Source organism: Labrus bergylta, chromosome 16, assembly GCF_963930695.1.
Source record: "Labrus bergylta chromosome 16, fLabBer1.1, whole genome shotgun sequence".
NCBI classification, from domain to species: domain Eukaryota; kingdom Metazoa; phylum Chordata; class Actinopteri; order Labriformes; family Labridae; genus Labrus; species Labrus bergylta.
Genome location: NC_089210.1, coordinates 13,062,682 through 13,074,027, shown reverse-complemented (window position 1 = coordinate 13,074,027; position 11,346 = coordinate 13,062,682).

Below are 11,346 nucleotides of genomic sequence, written 5' to 3'. Positions count from 1 at the left end.
TTAATAACACACATATAGTGTTAGTGGGGCGGCCCTTGTTTTTACATTTAGATGACATTTTGTGATTTTAAATGTAAACACGCTGGGAAAAGAGAGTAGATGAAGAAATTGAACTTCGGAACTCTTCAAAGCCACAAAGAGTGGAATCATTCTGAGTTTTCAAAGGACAGATTGCATTCTATTTGTCTTTGATGACTCATCAGATGTTTAAATAAGACAACTGCTGTCCAGACAGTCATATCGTTTTGTTCCTTTCAACAAGTGTCAGCACTTAGAGAGAGACTACTCAACGATCACTAAGCAAGACTTTGTCTAGATATTTCTGTTCATCAGAGACAATCTTCAAACTCTAACAGCAGCAATTCTTTGTGTCTACGACAACCAGCCAAAGAAAATGCAGCAAGCAACCGAAGCAAGAGGGAACAACAGAACTGTTTACTTCAGACAGCAGGGCAACGGTAAAGAGATGGAGCTTGAAAGACTCCGCCGGGATGTGGGGCAGCTCACTGAACTGTTGGAGAGAGAGAGGCAACACTGCTGCAAGGAGAAGAACGAAAGAATCCTGATGATCCAAGAGCTGCAGGAGACAAAGGAAAATCTTGCAAAGCAGAAATCCCTCAAAGAAATGTACATCAACAGGGGAAAGGACACCAGAAGAGAGCTAGAGAGGCTGGAAAAGTACTGCAACGAAGAGACCCTCTCCGCATTTAAGATGGCCCAGAAGGTGAATGACACCACCAGGCAGAAGAAGAAGAAAGATCTTCATGCTGACTATGAGGAGCTGAAGGTGGCACACCTAGTTAGTACTGAAAAGTTCAGTGCTGACCTCCAGGGTGAGAAGGAGAAAAACAATGTCCTTCAAGGTGAAGTAGACAACCTCAAAGTCTCACACCATGAGCTCAAGCTCAAGTATGAAGCTGACAAGCTCGCCGCCAATCAGCTGGTGGAATCCCTTCTGCGTGAGAAGGAACAGCAAAGCCAGGCTCACGCAGAAAGAGTGTCCCAAGACCAGCAGCTGATTTGGACCTTGACAGCTGAGCAGGAAGCCCTCTGTCAGAAGGCCACCGAGGAGATTGCTGTCCTGCAGCAGGCTGCTTTTGAGAAGGACATCAAGTTCCAGACTGAGCTGGACGACCTCAGAAGTCAGCTCAGCAATCAGAAGAGCATGGAGGAGGAGTATAAGAAGCTGCAAGTGGCTTATAAAGCCAGCCAAGAGAAGTTCACAGCTGAGCTCCAGCAAGAGAAGGACAAGACAACGCTTCTCCAACAAGAACAGGAGAAGTTAAGAGTGTCCACGGACGAGCTCAGCCAGAGAGACCAAACAGATGTTCTCGCTCTGAAACAGCAGACTGAAAACCGCCAGCGAGAGCTTGAGACAGAAAACAAGTCTCTCTACAACACAATTGCAGAGAGCCAAGTTTTAATCTGGAATTTGAACACTAAAAATGCTGTCCTCCAGCACAAGATGGAGCAGGAGATCAGTGGACTGCAGCAGCTATTCATGGAGAAGGAGAGCATCCAATGTCAAGAGGTGGAGGGGCTCAAAACACAGATCACTCTTCTCACCTCACAAAACATGGAGCTTTCCAGTGAACTGAAGGCCAATAGGGAGGAGTACATGCTCCCAAGAAGAAAGAGAGCCAGCCGGGAGGAGACTCAAGATGAGCTGTGCATGGAGGTGACCGTCCCTGATGTAACTTCAGGACCTGAGGGATCTCCAGCTGAAGAAACATTGCAGCTGGAATCTGTGGAGGAGGGTGCAGCAGCATCTGAAGACAAGCCTCAAGAGCCAGTGAAGCAGATGTCCAAGCTGAAACAATTCAGACACTCACTGGGGCTCGTAAAACCTCAAAGCTGGAAGAAAAAAAAAGAACCTTCTTCCTCGACCCTCCCACCTCCTCCCCAACCTTAAAACCCCCTAACTGATAAACCTTTTTCACATGTAAAAGATGTTTTGTAATAAGGCTTATTCAAAAAGGTGACATATGAAAACTTCACGTCATCTTATGGGGGCATGGTGGTTACAGTGATTAGCACTGTGGCCTCACAGGAAGAACCTGCTGACCAGCGGGGAACTTCCTGTGTGGAGTTTGTCTGTTCTCCCCAAACCTTTGCAGGTTTTTCTCCGGGACGCTCCGGTTTCCTGCCAAACATCCAAAAACATTCACCATAGGTTAATTGGCTACTCTTAATTGTCCTCCAATTTGCACTTGAAAAAATAATAAAAGAAAAAATAACATCATTTCCCTTCACAGAGTTGTGGCTTGTTTTATGTCATTGTAGAGATATGTTACTAAGAACATGCTGTCAATATTTGAGCGATACATGAGATATAGTGTGATATTTAACGATGAATGAAAGTGATGGATAAAGGTGATAAACACAACAGGACTTACATTACTGTTTAACGGGAACATATCAGTCATAATGGTTAACGTGTAAAAAAAAGCCACAGTGTTGAAAAAAGAAGAAAAAGGAAAAAGATAGAATCAAACTTCAGACATCTCAAAAGGGGTTGAAATATTTATTTAAAGTATCTTTAACAATACACTCATTTGATCTCAGAATCAGAGTAGTTTAAGGCCTTCCCGTTGCTGTGTTTGTGACAATATTGACATTTGTTCTCATCAGGTGAACAGGTTATGTCAATAGAAAGCGTCATTTAGGCTTCTGTAGTCTTTGTGTCAAAAAAATGAAACTGTATACTGACTAATTCACTTTGAAATAAATCCTTTCTTTGCTTCATGTGGAATACTTCAATGTTTGTCTGCAATATGAAGCACACATTATGTGGTACTTTTTATGATTAAGACGGGGTTGCACACTTACAGCTACATGAAAACTGTTGTGTTACTTCTACAGATGTTTTATGCACATTGGTGTGAATTACACCCATATTGGGGTATTACAAAAAAACAAAAGCATTCGTTTACCATGTGTTTCCATTATACAGCATGTTTGACATGAGATACAGGAAAGATTTATCAAATTAAAATATAGTCCCAGTCAATCTGGGATCAGTAATAGGTTTTAATAACACACATATAGTGTTAGTGGGGCGGCCCTTGTTTTTACATTTAGATGACATTTTGTGATTTTAAATGTAAACACTCTGGGAAAAGAGGGTAAATGAAGAAATTGAACTTCGGAACTCTTCAAAGCCACAAAGAGTGGAATCATTCTGAGTTTTCAAAGGACAGATTGCATTCTATTTGTCTTTGATGACTCATCAGATGTTTAAATAAGACAACTGCTGTCCAGACAGTCATATCGTTTTGTTCCTTTCAACAAGTGTCAGCACTTAGAGAGAGACTACTCAACGATCACTAAGCAAGACTTTGTCTAGATATTTCTGTTCATCAGAGACAATCTTCAAACTCTAACAGCAGCAATTCTTTGTGTCTACGACAACCAGCCAAAGAAAATGCAGCAAGCAACCGAAGCAAGAGGGAACAACAGAACTGTTTACTTCAGACAGCAGGGCAACGGTAAAGAGATGGAGCTTGAAAGACTCCGCCGGGATGTGGGGCAGCTCACTGAACTGTTGGAGAGAGAGAGGCAACACTGCTGCAAGGAGAAGAACGAAAGAATCCTGATGATCCAAGAGCTGCAGGAGACAAAGGAAAATCTTGCAAAGCAGAAATCCCTCAAAGAAATGTACATCAACAGGGGAAAGGACACCAGAAGAGAGCTAGAGAGGCTGGAAAAGTACTGCAACGAAGAGACCCTCTCCGCATTTAAGATGGCCCAGAAGGTGAATGACACCACCAGGCAGAAGAAGAAGAAAGATCTTCATGCTGACTATGAGGAGCTGAAGGTGGCACACCTAGTTAGTACTGAGAAGTTCAGTGCTGACCTCCAGGGTGAGAAGGAGAAAAACAATGTCCTTCAAGGTGAAGTAGACAACCTCAAAGTCTCACACCATGAGCTCAAGCTCAAGTATGAAGCTGACAAGCTCGCCGCCAATCAGCTGGTGGAATCCCTTCTGCGTGAGAAGGAACAGCAAAGCCAGGCTCACGCAGAAAGAGTGTCCCAAGACCAGCAGCTGATTTGGACCTTGACAGCTGAGCAGGAAGCCCTCTGTCAGAAGGCCACCGAGGAGATTGCTGTCCTGCAGCAGGCTGCTTTTGAGAAGGACATCAAGTTCCAGACTGAGCTGGACGACCTCAGAAGTCAGCTCAGCAATCAGAAGAGCATGGAGGAGGAGTATAAGAAGCTGCAAGTGGCTTATAAAGCCAGCCAAGAGAAGTTCACAGCTGAGCTCCAGCAAGAGAAGGACAAGACAACGCTTCTCCAACAAGAACAGGAGAAGTTAAGAGTGTCCACGGACGAGCTCAGCCAGAGAGACCAAACAGATGTTCTCGCTCTGAAACAGCAGACTGAAAACCGCCAGCGAGAGCTTGAGACAGAAAACAAGTCTCTCTACAACACAATTGCAGAGAGCCAAGTTTTAATCTGGAATTTGAACACTAAAAATGCTGTCCTCCAGCAAAAGATGGAGCAGGAGATCAGTGGACTGCAGCAGCTATTCATGGAGAAGGAGAGCATCCAATGTCAAGAGGTGGAGGGGCTCAAAACACAGATCACTCTTCTCACCTCACAAAACATGGAGCTTTCCAGTGAACTGAAGGCAAATAGGGAGGAGTACATGCTCCCAAGAAGAAAGAGAGCCAGCCGGGAGGAGACTCAAGATGAGCTGTGCATGGAGGTGACCGTCCCTGATGTAACTTCAGGACCTGAGGGATCTCCAGCTGAAGAAACATTGCAGCTGGAATCTGTGGAGGAGGGTGCAGCAGCATCTGAAGACAAGCCTCAAGAGCCAGTGAAGCAGATGTCCAAGCTGAAACAATTCAGACACTCACTGGGGCTCGTAAAACCTCAAAGCTGGAAGAAAAAAAAAGAACCTTCTTCCTCGACCCTCCCACCTCCTCCCCAACCTTAAAACCCCCTAACTGATAAACCTTTTTCACATGTAAAAGATGTTTTGTAATAAGGCTTATTCAAAAAGGTGACATATGAAAACTTCACGTCATCTTATGGGGGCATGGTGGTTACAGTGATTAGCACTGTGGCCTCACAGGAAGAACCTGCTGACCAGCGGGGAACTTCCTGTGTGGAGTTTGTCTGTTCTCCCCAAACCTTTGCAGGTTTTTCTCCGGGACGCTCCGGTTTCCTGCCAAACATCCAAAAACATTCACCATAGGTTAATTGGCTACTCTTAATTGTCCTCCAATTTGCACTTGAAAAAATAATAAAAGAAAAAATAACATCATTTCCCTTCACAGAGTTGTGGCTTGTTTTATGTCATTGTAGAGATATGTTACTAAGAACATGCTGTCAATATTTGAGCGATACATGAGATATAGTGTGATATTTAACGATGAATGAAAGTGATGGATAAAGGTGATAAACACAACAGGACTTACATTACCGTTTAACGGGAACATATCAGTCATAATGGTTAACGTGTAAAAAAAAGCCACAGTGTTGAAAAAAGAAGAAAAAGGAAAAAGATAGAATCAAACTTCAGACATCTCAAAAGGGGTTGAAATATTTATTTAAAGTATCTTTAACAATACACTCATTTGATCTCAGAATCAGAGTAGTTTAAGGCCTTCCCGTTGCTGTGTTTGTGACAATATTGACATTTGTTCTCATCAGGTGAACAGGTTATGTCAATAGAAAGCGTCATTTAGGCTTCTGTAGTCTTTGTGTCAAAAAAATGAAACTGTATACTGACTAATTCACTTTGAAATAAATCCTTTCTTTGCTTCATGTGGAACACTTAAATGTTTGTCTGCAATATGAAGCACACATTATGTGGTACTTTTTATGATTAAGACGGGGTTGCACACTTACAGCTACATGAAAACTGTTGTGTTACTTCTACAGATGTTTTATGCACATTGGTGTGAATTACACCCATATTGGGGTATTACAAAAAAACAAAAGCATTCGTTTACCAAGTGTTGCCATTATACAGCATGTTTGACATGAGATACAGGAAAGATTTATCAAATTAAAATATAGTCCCAGTCAATCTGGGATCAGTAATAGGTTTTAATAACACACATATAGTGTTAGTGGGGCGGCCCTTGTTTTTACATTTAGATGACATTTTGTGATTTTAAATGTAAACACGCTGGGAAAAGAGAGTAGATGAAGAAATTGAACTTCGGAACTCTTCAAAGCCACAAAGAGTGGAATCATTCTGAGTTTTCAAAGGACAGATTGCATTCTATTTGTCTTTGATGACTCATCAGATGTTTAAATAAGACAACTGCTGTCCAGACAGTCATATCGTTTTGTTCCTTTCAACAAGTGTCAGCACTTAGAGAGAGACTACTCAACGATCACTAAGCAAGACTTTGTCTAGATATTTCTGTTCATCAGAGACAATCTTCAAACTCTAACAGCAGCAATTCTTTGTGTCTACGACAACCAGCCAAAGAAAATGCAGCAACCAACCGAAGCCAGAGGGAACAACAGAACTGTTTACTTCAGACAGCAGGGCAACGGTAAAGAGATGGAGCTTGAAAGACTCCGCCGGGATGTGGGGCAGCTCACTGAACTGTTGGAGAGAGAGAGGCAACACTGCTGCAAGGAGAAGAACGAAAGAATCCTGATGATCCAAGAGCTGCAGGAGACAAAGGAAAGTCTTGCAAAGCAGAAATCCCTCAAAGAAATGTACATCAACAGGGGAAAGGACACCAGAAGAGAGCTAGAGAGGCTGGAAAAGTACTGCAACGAAGAGACCCTCTCCGCATTTAAGATGGCCCAGAAGGTGAATGACACCACCAGGCAGAAGAAGAAGAAAGATCTTCATGCTGACTATGAGGAGCTGAAGGTGGCACATCTAGTTAGTACTGAGAAGTTCAGTGCTGACCTCCAGGGTGAGAAGGAGAAAAACAATGTCCTTCAAGGTGAAGTAGACAACCTCAAAGTCTCACACCATGAGCTCAAGCTCAAGTATGAAGCTGACAAGCTCGCCGCCAATCAGCTGGTGGAATCCCTTCTGCGTGAGAAGGAACAGCAAAGCCAGGCTCACGCAGAAAGAGTGTCCCAAGACCAGCAGCTGATTTGGACCTTGAGAGCTGAGCAGGAAGCCCTCTGTCAGAAGGCCACCGAGGAGATTGCTGTCCTGCAGCAGGCTGCTTTTGAGAAGGACATCAAGTTCCAGACTGAGCTGGACGACCTCAGAAGTCAGCTCAGCAATCAGAAGAGCATGGAGGAGGAGTATAAGAAGCTGCAAGTGGCTTATAAAGCCAGCCAAGAGAAGTTCACAGCTGAGCTCCAGCAAGAGAAGGACAAGACAACGCTTCTCCAACAAGAACAGGAGAAGTTAAGAGTGTCCACGGACGAGCTCAGCCAGAGAGACCAAACAGATGTTCTCGCTCTGAAACAGCAGACTGAAAACCGCCAGCGAGAGCTTGAGACAGAAAACAAGTCTCTCTACAACACAATTGCAGAGAGCCAAGTTTTAATCTGGAATTTGAACACTAAAAATGCTGTCCTCCAGCACAAGATGGAGCAGGAGATCAGTGGACTGCAGCAGCTATTCATGGAGAAGGAGAGCATCCAATGTCAAGAGGTGGAGGGGCTCAAAACACAGATCACTCTTCTCACCTCACAAAACATGGAGCTTTCCAGTGAACTGAAGGCCAATAGGGAGGAGTACATGCTCCCAAGAAGAAAGAGAGCCAGCCGGGAGGAGACTCAAGATGAGCTGTGCATGGAGGTGACCGTCCCTGATGTAACTTCAGGACCTGAGGGATCTCCAGCTGAAGAAACATTGCAGCTGGAATCTGTGGAGGAGGGTGCAGCAGCATCTGAAGACAAGCCTCAAGAGCCAGTGAAGCAGATGTCCAAGCTGAAACAATTCAGACACTCACTGGGGCTCGTAAAACCTCAAAGCTGGAAGAAAAAAAAAGAACCTTCTTCCTCGACCCTCCCACCTCCTCCCCAACCTTAAAACCCCCTAACTGATAAACCTTTTTCACATGTAAAAGATGTTTTGTAATAAGGCTTATTCAAAAAGGTGACATATGAAAACTTCACGTCATCTTATGGGGGCATGGTGGTTACAGTGATTAGCACTGTGGCCTCACAGGAAGAACCTGCTGACCAGCGGGGAACTTCCTGTGTGGAGTTTGTCTGTTCTCCCCAAACCTTTGCAGGTTTTTCTCCGGGACGCTCCGGTTTCCTGCCAAACATCCAAAAACATTCACCATAGGTTAATTGGCTACTCTTAATTGTCCTCCAATTTGCACTTGAAAAAATAATAAAAGAAAAAATAACATCATTTCCCTTCACAGAGTTGTGGCTTGTTTTATGTCATTGTAGAGATATGTTACTAAGAACATGCTGTCAATATTTGAGCGATACATGAGATATAGTGTGATATTTAACGATGAATGAAAGTGATGGATAAAGGTGATAAACACAACAGGACTTACATTACTGTTTAACGAGAACATATCAGTCATAATGGTTAACGTGTAAAAAAAAGCCACAGTGTTGAAAAAAGAAGAAAAAGGAAAAAGATAGAATCAAACTTCAGACATCTCAAAAGGGGTTGAAATATTTATTTAAAGTATCTTTAACAATACACTCATTTGATCTCAGAATCAGAGTAGTTTAAGGCCTTCCCATTGCTGTGTTTGTGACAATATTGACATTTGTTCTCATCAGGTGAACAGGTTATGTCAATAGAAAGCGTCATTTAGGCTTCTGTAGTCTTTGTGTCAAAAAAATGAAACTGTATACTGACTAATTCACTTTGAAATAAATCCTTTCTTTGCTTCATGTGGAATACTTAAATGTTTGTCTGCAATATGAAGCACACATTATGTCATACTTTTTATGATTAAGACGGGGTTGCACACTTACAGCTACATGAAAACTGTTGTGTTACTTCTACAGATGTTTTATGCACATGGGGGTGAATTACACCCATATTGGGGTATTACAAAAAACAAAAGCATTCTTTTACCACGTGTTGCCATTATACAGCATGTTTGACATGAGATACAGGGAAGATTTATCAAATTAAAATATAGTTTTCAGTCAATCTGGGATCAGTAATAGGTTTTAATAACACACATATAGTGTTAGTGGGGCGGCCCTTGTTTTTACATTTAGATCACATTTTGTGATTTTAAATGTAAACACGCTGGGAAAAGAGAGTAGATGAAGAAATTGAACTTCGGAACTCTTCAAAGCCACAAAGAGTGGAATCATTCTGAGTTTTCAAAGGACAGATTGCATTCTATTTGTCTTTGATGACTCATCAGATGTTTAAATAAGACAACTGCTGTCCAGACAGTCATATCGTTTTGTTCCTTTCAACAAGTGTCAGCACTTAGAGAGAGACTACTCAACGATCACTAAGCAAGACTTTGTCTAGATATTTCTGTTCATCAGAGACAATCTTCAAACTCTAACAGCAGCAATTCTTTGTGTCTACGACAACCAGCCAAAGAAAATGCAGCAAGCAACCGAAGCAAGAGGGAACAACAGAACTGTTTACTTCAGACAGCAGGGCAACGGTAAAGAGATGGAGCTTGAAAGACTCCGCCGGGATGTGGGGCAGCTCACTGAACTGTTGGAGAGAGAGAGGCAACACTGCTGCAAGGAGAAGAACGAAAGAATCCTGATGATCCAAGAGCTGCAGGAGACAAAGGAAAATCTTGCAAAGCAGAAATCCCTCAAAGAAATGTACATCAACAGGGGAAAGGACACCAGAAGAGAGCTAGAGAGGCTGGAAAAGTACTGCAACGAAGAGACCCTCTCCGCATTTAAGATGGCCCAGAAGGTGAATGACACCACCAGGCAGAAGAAGAAGAAAGATCTTCATGCTGACTATGAGGAGCTGAAGGTGGCACACCTAGTTAGTACTGAGAAGTTCAGTGCTGACCTCCAGGGTGAGAAGGAGAAAAACAATGTCCTTCAAGGTGAAGTAGACAACCTCAAAGTCTCACACCATGAGCTCAAGCTCAAGTATGAAGCTGACAAGCTCGCCGCCAATCAGCTGGTGGAATCCCTTCTGCGTGAGAAGGAACAGCAAAGCCAGGCTCACGCAGAAAGAGTGTCCCAAGACCAGCAGCTGATTTGGACCTTGAGAGCTGAGCAGGAAGCCCTCTGTCAGAAGGCCACCGAGGAGATTGCTGTCCTGCAGCAGGCTGCTTTTGAGAAGGACATCAAGTTCCAGACTGAGCTGGACGACCTCAGAAGTCAGCTCAGCAATCAGAAGAGCATGGAGGAGGAGTATAAGAAGCTGCAAGTGGCTTATAAAGCCAGCCAAGAGAAGTTCACAGCTGAGCTCCAGCAAGAGAAGGACAAGACAACGCTTCTCCAACAAGAACAGGAGAAGTTAAGAGTGTCCACGGACGAGCTCAGCCAGAGAGACCAAACAGATGTTCTCGCTCTGAAACAGCAAACTGAAAACCGCAAGCGAGAGCTTGAGACAGAAAACAAGTCTCTCTACAACACAATTGCAGAGAGCCAAGTTTTAATCTGGAATTTGAACACTAAAAATGCTGTCCTCCAGCACAAGATGGAGCAGGAGATCAGTGGACTGCAGCAGCTATTCATGGAGAAGGAGAGCATCCAATGTCAAGAGGTGGAGGGGCTCAAAACACAGATCACTCTTCTCACCTCACAAAACATGGAGCTTTCCAGTGAACTGAAGGCCAATAGGGAGGAGTACATGCTCCCAAGAAGAAAGAGAGCCAGCCGGGAGGAGACTCAAGATGAGCTGTGCATGGAGGTGACCGTCCCTGATGTAACTTCAGGACCTGAGGGATCTCCAGCTGAAGAAACATTGCAGCTGGAACCTGTGGAGGAGGGTGCAGCAGCATCTGAAGACAAGCCTCAAGAGCCAGTGAAGCAGATGTCCAAGCTGAAACAATTCAGACACTCACTGGGGCTCGTAAAACCTCAAAGCTGGAAGAAAAAAAAAGAACCTTCTTCCTCGACCCTCCCACCTCCTCCCCAACCTTAAAACCCCCTAACTGATAAACCTTTTTCACATGTAAAACATGTTTTGTAATAAGGCTTATTCAAAAAGGTGACATATGAAAACTTCACGTCATCTTATGGGGGCATGGTGGTTACAGTGATTAGCACTGTGGCCTCACAGGAAGAACCTGCTGACCAGCGGGGAACTTCCTGTGTGGAGTTTGTCTGTTCTCCCCAAACCTTTGCAGGTTTTTCTCCGGGACGCTCCGATTTCCTGCCAAACATCCAAAAACATTCACCATAGGTTAATTGGCTACTCTTAATTGTCCTCCAATTTGCACTTGAAAAAATAATAAAAGAAAAAATAACATCATTTCCCTTCACAGA